Source organism: Phacochoerus africanus, chromosome 1 (genome assembly GCF_016906955.1).
Source record: "Phacochoerus africanus isolate WHEZ1 chromosome 1, ROS_Pafr_v1, whole genome shotgun sequence".
NCBI classification, from domain to species: Eukaryota; Metazoa; Chordata; class Mammalia; order Artiodactyla; family Suidae; genus Phacochoerus; species Phacochoerus africanus.
Window position 1 is genome coordinate 240,998,658 of NC_062544.1, and position 6,698 is coordinate 241,005,355.

The following is a 6,698-nucleotide window of genomic DNA, read 5'->3' on the forward strand; positions in this document are numbered from 1 at the left end:
AAGCAGGAGGTAGAGGCTGGAAGAAGTCAGTCTGAGCTTGACTAAAATGATATCCCCTTTTATCTATCTGTCCTATAATATCTCTGAAATATATTGTTAACTAGTTTTAAAAATTATAAATGTGCATAGTAAAAATTTTCAAGCATTTCTAATATGGGTATAAAAGATAAAATAAAAAGTATATATACCTAACCACTCTCGCCTCCAATCCACTGCCCACTGATAAATCTCTTTAAAATTTTTGCAGAAATTTCATGCTTATATACATGTAATTAATTAGTTGGAGAATATTATAAACATATAAATATGTGTTTCACACACTTCATATTTTGGGCATTTTCCATAGCAGTATATATAGGTTGTTTCCTTCTTTTCAATGGTTCTATAACATTTTTATTAAGTTAAAAACATTTTGGCCAGTATTTTATTAATGAATGCTGAAATTCCTTTTTTTTTCCTTGTTATTCCAAAATGTGTAACTAGTAGCATCAGAAGATGGCCTGCAATGAGCTTCAGCACTCAGTATCCATGTCCTTTTGTATTAACTTCCCTCACTGAATTGGGCTGAACTTTGTAACATGGATATTGTGGAAATGGTGATGCATGACTTCTAGATGAAGGTCATACAAAGCATTGTGGCTTTTTGTTTTCTCTTTCTTGGATGGCTCATACTGGTGGAAGCCAGCTGTCATGTCATAGGGACACTCCAATAGTCCTGCTAAGAGGTCCATGGGGTCAGGAACTAAGGTCTCTTGCAACTTGTCAGCTATGAGAGTGAGTCACATTGGAACTAGATCATCCAGCCCCAGTCAGACCTTCAGATGACTGCAGCCTCCTCCCACACCCTGACTATAGCCTCAGGAGTTACCCACCCAGCTAAGCTGCTCTCTAACTCCAGAGACAGACACTGCATGAGATAGTAATGTTTGCTATGATGTTAAGCTTTTAAGTTTGGGGGTAATTTCATATGCAGCAATAGATGATCTTGTTCAAACACTGCCATAATAATCATCTACATCTGATCACTTTTGTGAGTCTTTGAAAGTCTATGAAACAAATTCCTAGAAGTAGAATCACAAAGCTGAAATGAATGCAAATTTACTTTATTTACTTATTTACTTAAGGACACACCTGAAGCATATGGAAATTCCAGGACTAGAAGTTGAATCTGAGCTGCAGCTGTAATCCTACACCACAGCCACAGCAATGCCAGGTCCCAGTTGCCTCTGAGACCTATGCTGCAGTGTGCAGCAACGCCAGATCCTTAACCCACTGAGTGAGGCCAGGGATTGAACCCACATCCTCAAGAACACTATGCTGGATTCTTAACCCACTGAGCCACCATGGGAACTCTGCAAATTTGAAATTTTACTTAATAATATCATATTTAATTTAACAATGTCCCACAGTAAATGAATAGTCTTCCCCATATCTGCCCTCATTATCACATCCCACACTACATTTTTGCCACTTTATAGGTTAAATTTTTTTTTTTTCTGTTTGGACTTCTTAGGCATGAGGTTGGGCATTTTTTTTCATATATTTGTTGGAAGTTATATTTATATTTCAGTTAACTGTCAATTGAGGTCTTTCACTTATCTTTATATTGAATTGCTCATCTTTTCCCTATTAATTCATTAGAACTTTTGTATAACAAGAAAATTAGCCCTTTTTATATGCGTATGTATTTTCATCCACTTTTACATTTATAGTCAACATGACTCAGAGAGTTTTTTCAGAATGGAAGATTTTCACTTTTTGTAGTAAACTGTACCTTTAAGAAATGTTTTGGACTTTTATAAAAAGTTTTCTCTACCATCTCTAAAATTATTAACAGTAAAACACTCAAATTTTCTTCTGCTTCTTATTTTATTTTTTTTCCTCCTACCAGGTGACTGGAAAATTGAATCTCGAAAAGCAAAAACAAAAGCCCTGATTTGTAGTATTTGCCAATTTCTGAAGTGTAAACACTCTCACCATGCCCAGTTGCAATTTATCAATGTAAAATCACTGAACATAGAGTTAGGAAATGATGGGCACGATTGCTCCTTACTGACAGTTGTGTGCCAGCTCCAGTACCTCACTGCACCAGGCATGTAATTTGACATAAGGAATGAAAGAAATCCAGCTTCTCCCCACGAATATGTGTTTTTTTTCCCCCAAGTGGCAAATTCATTTTTTTCTGAACTGAAGTGCTCAGCTTGATCATATTCATATTTCCTATGTATATTTGAGTCTATCTTTATTCTCTGTAGTCTCTTTCATTGATTATTTATTCCACCACACATACAATGTAATTACTAGTTTTGCAGCCTCTTATAATACCTGGCAAAGCTAGTCCTTTTATAGTTTTTTTTTTTTTTCCCCAGAGTTTTCCCTGGCTCTGTTCATATATACATACGTGCCCTTGATTTAGAAAGGTTTATAACTTTGCACTGGTCATTTAAAAAATTAAGCCTATAAATAGGCACAGCTGAAACTATACCAGGATCATGCTTACATGATCATGCTCCTGGCAAGACTCAGGAATGTTTTTTAGTGAACTCTTTCCCCATGAACCAATACGATAAAATACAATGGGATAAACACACTTGAACACATAACTTGGTCATATTTTGATAACATTTTTTACACAGATAGTATTAATATTGACAAGACATTTTAGATGTGTGTTAGACTTTTTTGTTTATACTAAAGAAAGCAAGAAAGTTGGTCCCTTCAAAACTTCTGATTCATTTTAATGAAAATAGCCCTAGATGGTATTTTTTTTTCTTTTTTGTCTTTTTAGGGCTACATCTGCTGCATTTGGAGGTTCCCAGGCTAGGCGTCTAATCAGAGCTGTTGCTGCCGGCCTACACCACAGCTCACAGCAATGCTTGATCTTTAACCCACTGAGCAGTGACAGGGATCGAACCTGCAACCTCGTGGTTCCCAGTTGGATTCGTTTCCACTGTGCCACGACGGGAACCCCCCCTAGATGGCACTTTTGAGTTCTTTTAAAAAATCATTTGCAAATATTTGTTATTATGAACTGGATTTTTCTCAATGCCATTAAACTAAATCAAAATTTAAACAATAGACTGGAGGAGTTCCCGTCGTGGCCCAGGGGAAGAGAATCCAACTAGGAACCATTAGGTTTCGGGTTCAATCCCTGGACTTGCTCAGTGGGTTAAGGATCCGGCATTGCCTTGAGCTGTGGTCATAGATGTGGCTCGGATCTCGCATTGCTGTGGCTGTGGTGTAGGCCGGCAGCTACAGCTCCGATTAGACCCCTAGCCCGGGAACCTCCATATGCTGTGAGTGTGGCCCTAGAAAAAGACAAAAAAAAAATAGACTAGATGCTGCCAGTTGAGGTAGATACTGAGATGCACATAAGACTATAACTTTCATAAAAATAGCTAAGCTTTCATACTAATATAAATGTATATCAATTACATTCTTACTATATTATGTGTAAAAATGTAAGCTTTATTTCAATGTAGGTTTTCACCCTTAAAAATGTTTTGAATCCACTGAGCTGAGTCTTCAGCAAGGTGTGAAGATGGGTGGGGCAGAGAAAGGTGTGTCTGACTCACGAAGTTGCTTGAGTTTCTCTTAAGGTCTTTGATTTCTCAGCCACATCATCCTGTATACCTTAGGACTAAATACGCTCATCTTTTATGTTTTTTGCTTTAATTCCCCTCCATCAAAAATTAATATCACAGTAGAAATTCAGTAATTGCCAGGGGCTAAGATGAAAGGAGGGAAGAATAGGAGAGAACAGAGGATTTTTAGGGCAGTGAAACTACACTGTATGATACTGTAATGGTGGATGTATGTCATTATACAACACCTATAAACCTATAAAATATACGACACCAAGAGTGAACTCTAATGTAACCTGTGATTTGTGGGTGCTAATGATGTGTAAATGTATGTTCATCAATTATAACAAATTTTCCTCTCTGGTAGAGGGTGTTGATAACATAAGGAGGTGGAGGCAGTGCACGTGTGGGGACCGGAGGTATATGGGAAATCTCTGAACCTTCCGTTCTGTTTTGCTGTGAACCTGAAACTACTCTAAAAAATGCCTGTTAAAAACAAACAACTGGTCTCAGACCCTTTGTTATACTGAAGTGTAAATGATGGATGGAAAATTAAAACTCTATCGCTTATAAAGACCTCTGTTTCTTAACATGGGAAGAAGCTATAAAACTGATGGGCTACAGCTTCAGTTCTGACTGCAGATGGACCTCAAAGTTGATGAATGTCACAGTCTTCTCATGAATCATAAGGAGAGGAGGGGAACAGAGATGAAAAGCAAAGGGAAAAACTGAAAGAGTAGGAGAATTAAGGGCACAAATCTGTGTTCTCATCTTGGCTCTGTCATTTCCAGTATGAGTGATCTTGAGAACTCCCTGAGACCTGTTTTTCTCACCTGAGTAACAAACTTCATAGGAAGAGCATCCTATTCATGTTTTAAGGAAGACGAATCAAGATAACATATGAGGACAAGCTTCATTAATTGAAAAAATACAAAAATGTTAGTTTTCAGTCACAAAGGGGGCAGATGTGCTTTTGAAACACTTGGACTCCAGATTGACAATGGGATCAGTACACCCGGATTCTATCAGTTTTATTCTCCTTTTCCATTAACTTGGCTTGATGAGTCTCAACTTTCTCATCTATAAAATTGGGATAACAATATTAACTTCTCCAGATTGTTTTAAGGATTAAAATAAATATGCTTGTAAATTATTTAGAATAGTATCCATCCTCACTCCAATCCCAGTAAGTGCTGTCCAAAAGGTTTTTGTTGTTTCCAGTGCCTTCCCAAATTCACGTGAAAAGACATGAAGTGTTAAGTCTCTGAAGTTCAGCTCAACCAGCAGTCAAGTCCCATTGGCCCAGGACAGCAGAATCCCTGACTTTCCCATGACTTCTTTTAGGGCATTTATTACTTTCTGCTTCCCTCTACTCACTGTTCCCAATGCTCACTCCTCAACCTTTGCACGGGTATGTGGCTTTTGCCCTTACCACACTATTAAAATTGCACCTGTTTTAGAGGAAGTAAACTATAAAGGGTTTTTTGGACAGTTAAAAGTAAGTGATGCATTTAGACACTTTAAAACACAGAACAACAATCAATTCTATTTTAACTTGCTATAATATACAGTTGAGACATCGGGTATTGGTGAGAAGTAGAATAATTCTGATATATTACCATTGGTAAGGTATCTTTGAAAGAGAGGTTTATTCTTCTTTTCTTCACGTTTGTATTTTCAGTTACCACCTGTCTTCCTTTCTACAAAGCTGCTGGGTTTCTCTGGGAGTGGGGACTTCTGAACCTTGCGTGTGATTGCTTCCCTCAGTTCAGTAAAGAGATCAGTCACCAAGTCACCCTTTGCTCTCCAGTGATAGCTGCCACCTCTTGTTTTCACTCGAAATGATAAAGTAAATGAGTCAGCCCCATGGACCCTTCAAGAATGGCACGCAATGCTAGGCCAACCTCAAATTTAATTGGAGCTTAAGAGGCTTCAAAAAAAGCCTTGAGAAACCCTTCCAAAAATACAGGCATGCACCTGGCTTCCTTTCTCTCTCTCTCTCTCTCTCTATTTGCCTTGCATTTGGGCTTCTGGATTTTATTTAACTTTTTAAAAACACAAAGGTATGATTTTTAGTTTGAATTAAAAAAATGATATAGTAGCCTGTGATCTTCTTCAAGGTAAGATTCTGCGTATTTATGTGTATTTAGGTGTTTTGAATAGTAGAAGAGGGCGGATGTGTTTATTCTCCTAATCATCAGTCACTTTCTAGTCAAGCAGTATAATACTAGAAAGATATTTTTGCTTATGCTGCATTGTTGGGTTCCTTTTCTTCTTGAGATATATTTTGCTTCAGTGATTATTTTCCTAAACAATGCTGTTTTCTCCTCTGTTGTTTTTCTAAAGAAATTTAAAATATCGCAACAGTTTTTTTTTTGTTTTAAGTCCTTGAAATAATACGTACAGTAAAATAATTGTTCAGTAATAGTAAGTAAGAAAAACAAACTATGCAACTGAGAAATTCTAAACAACACCCAAGTCCCAAATCTAAATTACTTCTTTTGAACAGATTTGTACTGTTCATTTATGTGGAGGTGTTCAATTATGTGGTAAAAGGGAGAAGGATTTTTTCCTTTGACCTTTTGTTATTGCTTCTGTATGTCTGCTTTAGAAAGAAAGCAAACCAATGGCATTTTGGAAATATTTACTTATTATTGTATCCATGGGCATTCCTTCTTTTTTGCAAGTGTTCAGTGTACTGTCATCAGAAGGCATAGAGTGATGCTATGGAGACAAGAACAATGGGCAGCAGGAGAGTGGATAAAGTTGGTGGAAAAGGAAGCTTTGATATTAGAGAAACTGGCTTAACCCAGGATAAGGACAGAAAGAGTCAACCACGAATTTGTCCAAAGTGGTCATCTTAAAAAATATAGAATTTTAATCAAGTGAATAGGTAAGACTTCAGGTGGAATGTTTATTTATGTCTGTTTCTACATCCCTTATAGTCACTCAGATCAAAGGGTTTGGATTAAGCAGCATTGTGGTTATCAAATCAACATCCACAATAAAAATGTTATTAAGACTATAAGAAATGCCATCTGGGCCAGCTTTATGATCCATCCACCCTAATTCCACCTTTTTCAGACTGATCCAGGGTTAAGATGTGCAATGACC